The following is a 6,396-nucleotide window of genomic DNA, read 5'->3' as shown; positions in this document are numbered from 1 at the left end:
TTCTCTCACTTTCTCATCCCCCCAATCTTAAATTCAATTTTTCTGCAGCAGTTTCTGATATATATATTTAAATCATCATGAAAATTCATTAGCATTTTGGTACAAATGTTTCCTAATGAACACAGTTTTGCCTACTGTGCACTTTTTTTTTTGCAAAACTGTTTCCCCTTATATTGCAGTTTTATGCTATTTTTTCACTAATAATATGCCTTTGCATGCATGTACCCTGTAAATGTATTTTTGTAGACATTCCTTGGTGGGGGAACTTCATTACAAAATTCACGGAAGTCCGAATTGGAAAGAGTGGTTGTGTTTTGGTTTATTTAAAGGCAAGTTTGCATTTAAATATTAACTGAATCAGATTCCCCCCCCCAAAAAAAAACCTATTCCTACTTAGCAGCTATGCAGTTTCTAAAAGATTTATTTATTTATTTATTTATTTATTTATTTCTGTTCTATCCCACCCTCCCTCCCAATGGAGCCCAGGGCAACAGTAAATCCGTCTCACCGTTAGGAAGAAGAGCATGGTTTCTCCAATCTTGATAACTCTCCAACAAACTGCGCGGACAACAGGAACAGGAACTCACCAAGTGGGAGTCTCACGAAGCAAAGAGGTACTAGACAGAATTCGACACAACCCTCCCTTTCATGATAAAATGTTACAACGTGGCTTGGTAATGCGGAGTCCTTGCATCCAATGTGAATTAGAATGAATCACAGAATACAAGCATGTGAAGTCACCTTGCACTGGGACCTTCTGCGTAGCTCAATATCACCTACTCTGATTGGCAGTGGGGTCTATGAGCTCTGGCAGATATCATTCTAATCACCATTACCTGTGGTGCTTCGGGAGATAGAGCCTGTGGCTTTCTTCATGTACATCATATGTTCTAGGGACATAAGAAGCTGTCTTCTATTATGCCTGTACTAAGATGGGCTCATCACGTTAGTTTTACTGATTTTAATACTACTGCTTCTGTCTCTATTTCTACCATTGCTTTTACACTGGTGTACCTTGTTGTGGTATGGATCTGTGGGGGGGAGGTTCACCAATATGCTGCCATGTTGTGCTAAATTTTAAAAGGTAGGAAAGAACTGTCAGCACTAAACTCCCATAATTTTTTGAGTTGCCATGGGTACACACAGATTTCTTCTGGAAACATTCAATGCAGAAAGGAGCACTAAATTTCTGCTGGATTCCACTAGATTTGCAGAAGTGGCTTTTGCATCATGAGAAATATCACATAAAAAGTAAAAAATGAACAAGTATGAAAGCATCACGAGGATGAAATTAAATGATATCTGAATGCAACCTGAGTCAGAGTACTAACCTATGTTTTTCGGTGACTCCCTGGGGGTTTAGACGGGAAATTTCCAGCCCTACCTAGAGATGCTTGGGATTGGAATTTCTGCAGATGAGGTTAATGTCCTGCTTCTGAGATACTGCTCTTTCTCTGTACATCAGAGGAAAAACCAAAGTGATATCAATCTTAATTATATGGTTGCCTCCAAATTCTACCTACTGCAAAATTTGGGTAATTGATTATTGGCATTTAACATTCTTGCTGACAGTTTGCTTCCAGAAACCATCCAGAATGAACAAAGAAATAGATCAAAGTGCTCAACACTCCTTCAGCCTCATCCTTTGACATATGAACTGAGACTGAAGCTGCAAGCAATCTGTGTCCAACAAATAGGAAAGTGCCTTTTGGTTGTGCAAAGGTACCTATTAAGCTCCTCTTACCTACCTGTTTCCTTTGCACATCTTATTCACCCTTATGCAGAGGGAACTTTGGGACCCAAGTTCCAACTGTAATAAAGTAGACGAGGTGGGCAGGGAGAATGTCAGGGCCTCCAAAAGAGTGTGTGATACCATCAGCTCCACATCTTCAAAAAAGGAGACGTGTGGCAGGGGAAACTTGGGTCCAACAACAGAACATCAAAAGAACAAAAGCAAGGCTATATCCGACAGTGAGGAAGAACAAGCGGAGGAACTAAAAAGGAATATCACAGATGAATATAGAATTTAAGATATGCCTATAAGTACCAAAGTAGGAGGAGATGGAGTCAAATAAAGTAGTTTTCCACTGGAGAGCACTTAAGAGTTTCTCAGAGCTGTCTTTGGCTGCGCAGTCTGGGCGTGGAATGCATCCGTAGGAGTCAGTCTCAGTCATTCTTTGGCTACAGAACTGCTGGTGGAGGAACACTGTGTGAGGGCAGAAGGCGGTGGCTACTCTCTGTCTCTTCTACTTGCTTCTCCAGGTGGCTCTTTCTACCTTCTCCCCCCCCCCCAATGTAGCTTCCTCGGTCTCTCTTTCCTCCTTCAACTCTTCCTTTCCAAATGTCTGGGGGTGGGGACCCTCTGAACCTCCTCAGAACTCTTTCCCAGTCTCCTTAGGCAGAACACTTCCAGGATATCCTCAAAGAAACATTTCCATCCCAAAAGTGCCCCAAAGGGCAGTGGTCCGGACATTTCCCAGAGGCTACTCTGCAGGGGGCTGAACTGCATACCGGTAGTTACACCTATCCTAGAAGGATTAGAGGGTCACAACCTGATCCGAGGTGCATGCACACGAAAGCTCATACCAATAATAAACTTAGTTGGTCTCTAAGGTGCTACTGGAAGGAATTTCTTTATTTTGGTATCACCAGTGTGAGGGGAGGAGGAGGAAGAGGAGGAGGAGGAGGAGGAGGAAGACGGAACCTGGGAGGCATTGCTCTGCTCAGGCTCTGGGGAACTTGATCCACTGAAATGAGAGGGCAGTGGAACCAGGAAGGGGAGGGTGGGAAAGCTCGGTTCCTCTCTTGCCCCTAGCGGGGATGGACTGACTGTGGCTCGACTGGGCCCTCTTGTACTGCTTGAAACACCTGAAAATTTTTAGCCTTCCCCTCCAACTAGCAGTGTCCTCTCACTGTGTGTGTGTGTGTGTGTGTGTGTGTGTGTGTGAGTAGAGTAGAGTAGAGTAGAGTAGAGTAGAGTAGAGTAGAGTAGAGTAGAGTAGAGTAGAGTAAAGTAAAGAAGAGAGACTGTGCATAGCTATCAACCCCCGGATTTGAAGATAAGGAATCCTGTGGGGCTGTCAACTCCCAGATATGAAAGTAAGGGCGCTGAATAAGGGAATTTCCCGCAAAAAGGAAAGTTGACAGCACTGTTCCTGTGCCGGATTTACGTATAAGCTAAACAAGCTATAGCTCAGGGCCTCACTTTCTTGGGGGCCCCAAAAAAATTAAAGGGGAAAAACTGGATGTACATTTCCAAAATTGTATTTCAGTTCAACAATTACTTTGATAAAATACATATTTTGTTATGTGCAAATGGCTTTAGATACCTATTAGTTCCATAAATTACCATATAGCATATATTCAACACAAAAAAAACAGCAGCAATTTGTTGTTGACAAAGGACAGCTGGACATATAAGGGCCCCATTACCTTCAGTAGCTTAGGAGCTCATCAAACCTAAATCTGACCCTGCATCATTCAGCCCATCTGTGGACTCCCTCCCTAAATAATTAAGTAAATATAGGGAGCTCTCTTAAAATGAGTTAGATCATCTAGCTAGCTAGCTCATCTACACTGACTGGCAGCAGCTCTCAGGGGTTTTAAGGCAGGCACAAGGAACGGGGGCGGGGGGGGGACCGATACAGGTCCTTGCCAAGGGCACAAGGGAGCCTCTGCTCCCCACCCCTTGCCGGTTCTCATTTTTTTGCTTATGTGTGAGATTGACACCTCAGTAGGACAACTATCATGTAACTTTTCCATGTACAAATAGACTTCAGTATGGGATACTTTAAAATCAGTATTCTTTTTGATGTCATTGTAAAATGGTTTGATTTCTTGGGACACTGTACCGCAAGTAAGAATTTGTTTTGCACTCAGGATAATTAGGGGGTACTAATTTTGAGCCTGGGATCTCCATCTCAGGAAGATTGTGACAGTGAACTAGTTCATATTTGCAAAACCCTTTGATGTTGCCACCTCTGAGGGAGATTGCTTTCACTCTCATCAAATTTCACCAGAAGGTTTTGCAACAATGAGGAATTAGTGTCAGTACCTGGCAGGTACACACACTTCCCATACTACTTCTGAAGGCATTGAACAAAAAACATCCATCCCACTACTGACATTCAGAACTATTATTCAAAGCTAAAGTACATGACTTGGAAAATGTTTGATTTATACTGCTTATAAAATCAAGTTAGCTTAAGTCCTTTTTCTTCAGATCCTACTTCAGTGGCGAGACAATGGTGATCCAAGAAAGAACCTTTTCAATTATGATGCTCCGTATCTGAATACTCCCTGGAGTGACTTGCCTCAGCATCTTTCTCTATACCTAGGTCTTTTAAGTATTCTTGTTTTAGGCTTCTGATTTTTTTTCTTGGTGTGTCTCTGACATTTTCTTAATTTTCTTTTACCATGTTTTATGCTGCTCTGCTATTAATACAACATTTTAGTACGTTTTAATTTGTTGTTCTCCGTGCTATTTTTCTAGAAAAGGAGGTGCCAGAACTCACCATGAACACCTCCCTCATTCTCTTATGCAATGGCACCCAACTGAGAGGTTCCGGCGCTGAGTTCCAGCAAGTTCTGGCAGGGAAAAAAAAAAGCCCTGGTTCTTCTTATTATTGATAGCTATTTTAGGAATTCCTAGGAATTCCAAAGAGCAGGGCATGAAGTTTTCTAAATGGATGGATGGATGTGGTCATAAAAGAATATAACAGGATTAGGCCAATAGTCCCTCTAGTGCAGCATCCTGTTCTCACAGTGGCTAACCAGTTGCCCAGAGGAAGCCCCAAAGCAGGGCCTGGTCACTACAACACACTTCCCACTTGTGTTTCCCAGAAACTGTAATTCAGAGGGTTGCTGCCTGAAACAGCAGAAGCAGAGCAAAGCCATCATGGCTAGTTGAGTTTGTGCAAGGAGGTAAGAGTGTTGAAAAATAATTTTAAATAAATTCATCTTGAACAAAAGTAATGTATTTGCTTGGTACTCTTAACCTAAAAAAACCCCACATTTGCTTATCCACTTGAGCGGAATCCTTGAAGAAACATGTTCATGTGCTTTGAAATTCAAATGTATCCCCAAAATGCATGTTTACCTATATTAATAGATAGTACCAGCCACAAAGGAGCCTCTCTAATCTACATAGTAATATAGATTCTAGGTATGCATGCCAGCAGGCATCCTGAGTTGCATAAATGCTGTACGCTTTCCAGATGCCAAAGTACATATTCAGACAATTCAACACAGAGTATTACGTGGGCTACAAATCATGTACAGACTGAATGGCTTTGGCTTGGTGAAACAGGAGTACATTGGGGTGGGGTGAATATTTGGTTTATGCCATCAGCTCCACTGTGAAATAAGCTGGCATTTCAAAAAGCAGATGCAGAATGGCATAGCTACTTATCAAGTACAGTATATACCACTTTACAGTTTTTATTGTATTCATAACAGAGGTTAGCTCAACATGTTTTTAACTGAAGCAATAAAAGGCAACAGTGCAAAAGATATCAAGCTGTCCCATTATGTCACACACACTGTCTTCCCAGCTTTGACCCAACTCAAACACGTAGAAACTCATCAAGAAAGCTCTGCAATAACATATTCACATCTCTTAAGCTATTTGTGGCAAGGTGAATTTCCTTAAAGTTGCAGAGTATTCAGAGAACAGAAGGGAAACTAAGCCTTTATGGCAGCTTTTCTGCTCCTTGCAGTGTTTATGTTTCATATGGGAACTATTCCTAAGTAGGGTGTGGTCCTTCCTTTAATAAAATATTTGGTTAATCCCCCCCCATTGTGCCTCTTGGGCTGCCATGAATCTGTCATTTAAACAACTCATTCTGCTGCAAGAAACTGGTGAGATTTCTATTTATGATGTAAATTTGGTCAGTATAATGACCCATGTATAAAGGTAAAGGGACCCCTGACCATTAGGTCCAGTCGTGACCAACTCTGGGGTTGCGGCACTCATCTCGATCTATTGGCCGAAGGAGCCAGCGTACAGCTTCCAGGTCATGTGGCCAGCATGACAAAGCCGCTTCTGGCAAACCAGAGCAGCGCACGGAAATGCCGTTTACCTTTCCGCTGTAGCAGTACCTATTTATCTACTTGCACTTTGATGTGCTTTCAAACTGCTAGGTTGGCAGGAGCTGGGACCAAGCAACAGGAGCTCACCCCGTCACGGGGATTCGAACCGCCGACCTTCTGATCGGCAAGCCCTGGGCTCAGTGGTTTAACCCACAGCGCCACCCGCGTCCCACGACCCATGTATAGATGTCTGTCAGCATGTAGATTCCTCTTCCAAACCAGTGTGAGAGAGAAAGGTAACAAAGCTGAGAAGATATTGGGCTGTGGCTTGGGGGAACTCACATCCTTTCACCTTGGAGACAAAAC

The 6,396-nt window shown here is 42.7% G+C and overlaps 1 long non-coding RNA gene across 1 annotated transcript; it reads left to right on the top strand.

Annotated features, from left to right (window-relative positions):
- The first annotated feature begins 475 nt into the window (after nucleotides 1-475).
- On the top strand, nucleotides 476-5,003 carry LOC148687631 (uncharacterized). The gene is made up of 4 exons (XR_015946812.1): nucleotides 476-614; nucleotides 1,573-1,722; nucleotides 4,223-4,337; nucleotides 4,493-5,003. It is a non-coding gene; the product is annotated as an uncharacterized LOC148687631 (long non-coding RNA).
- Nucleotides 5,004-6,396: the final 1,393 nt, after the last annotated feature.

Source organism: Zootoca vivipara, chromosome 1 (genome assembly GCF_965207765.1).
Source record: "Zootoca vivipara chromosome 1, rZooViv2.hap1.1, whole genome shotgun sequence".
Lineage (NCBI taxonomy): Eukaryota > Metazoa > Chordata > Lepidosauria > Squamata > Lacertidae > Zootoca > Zootoca vivipara.
This window is presented reverse-complemented; position numbering and strand designations above follow the sequence as displayed.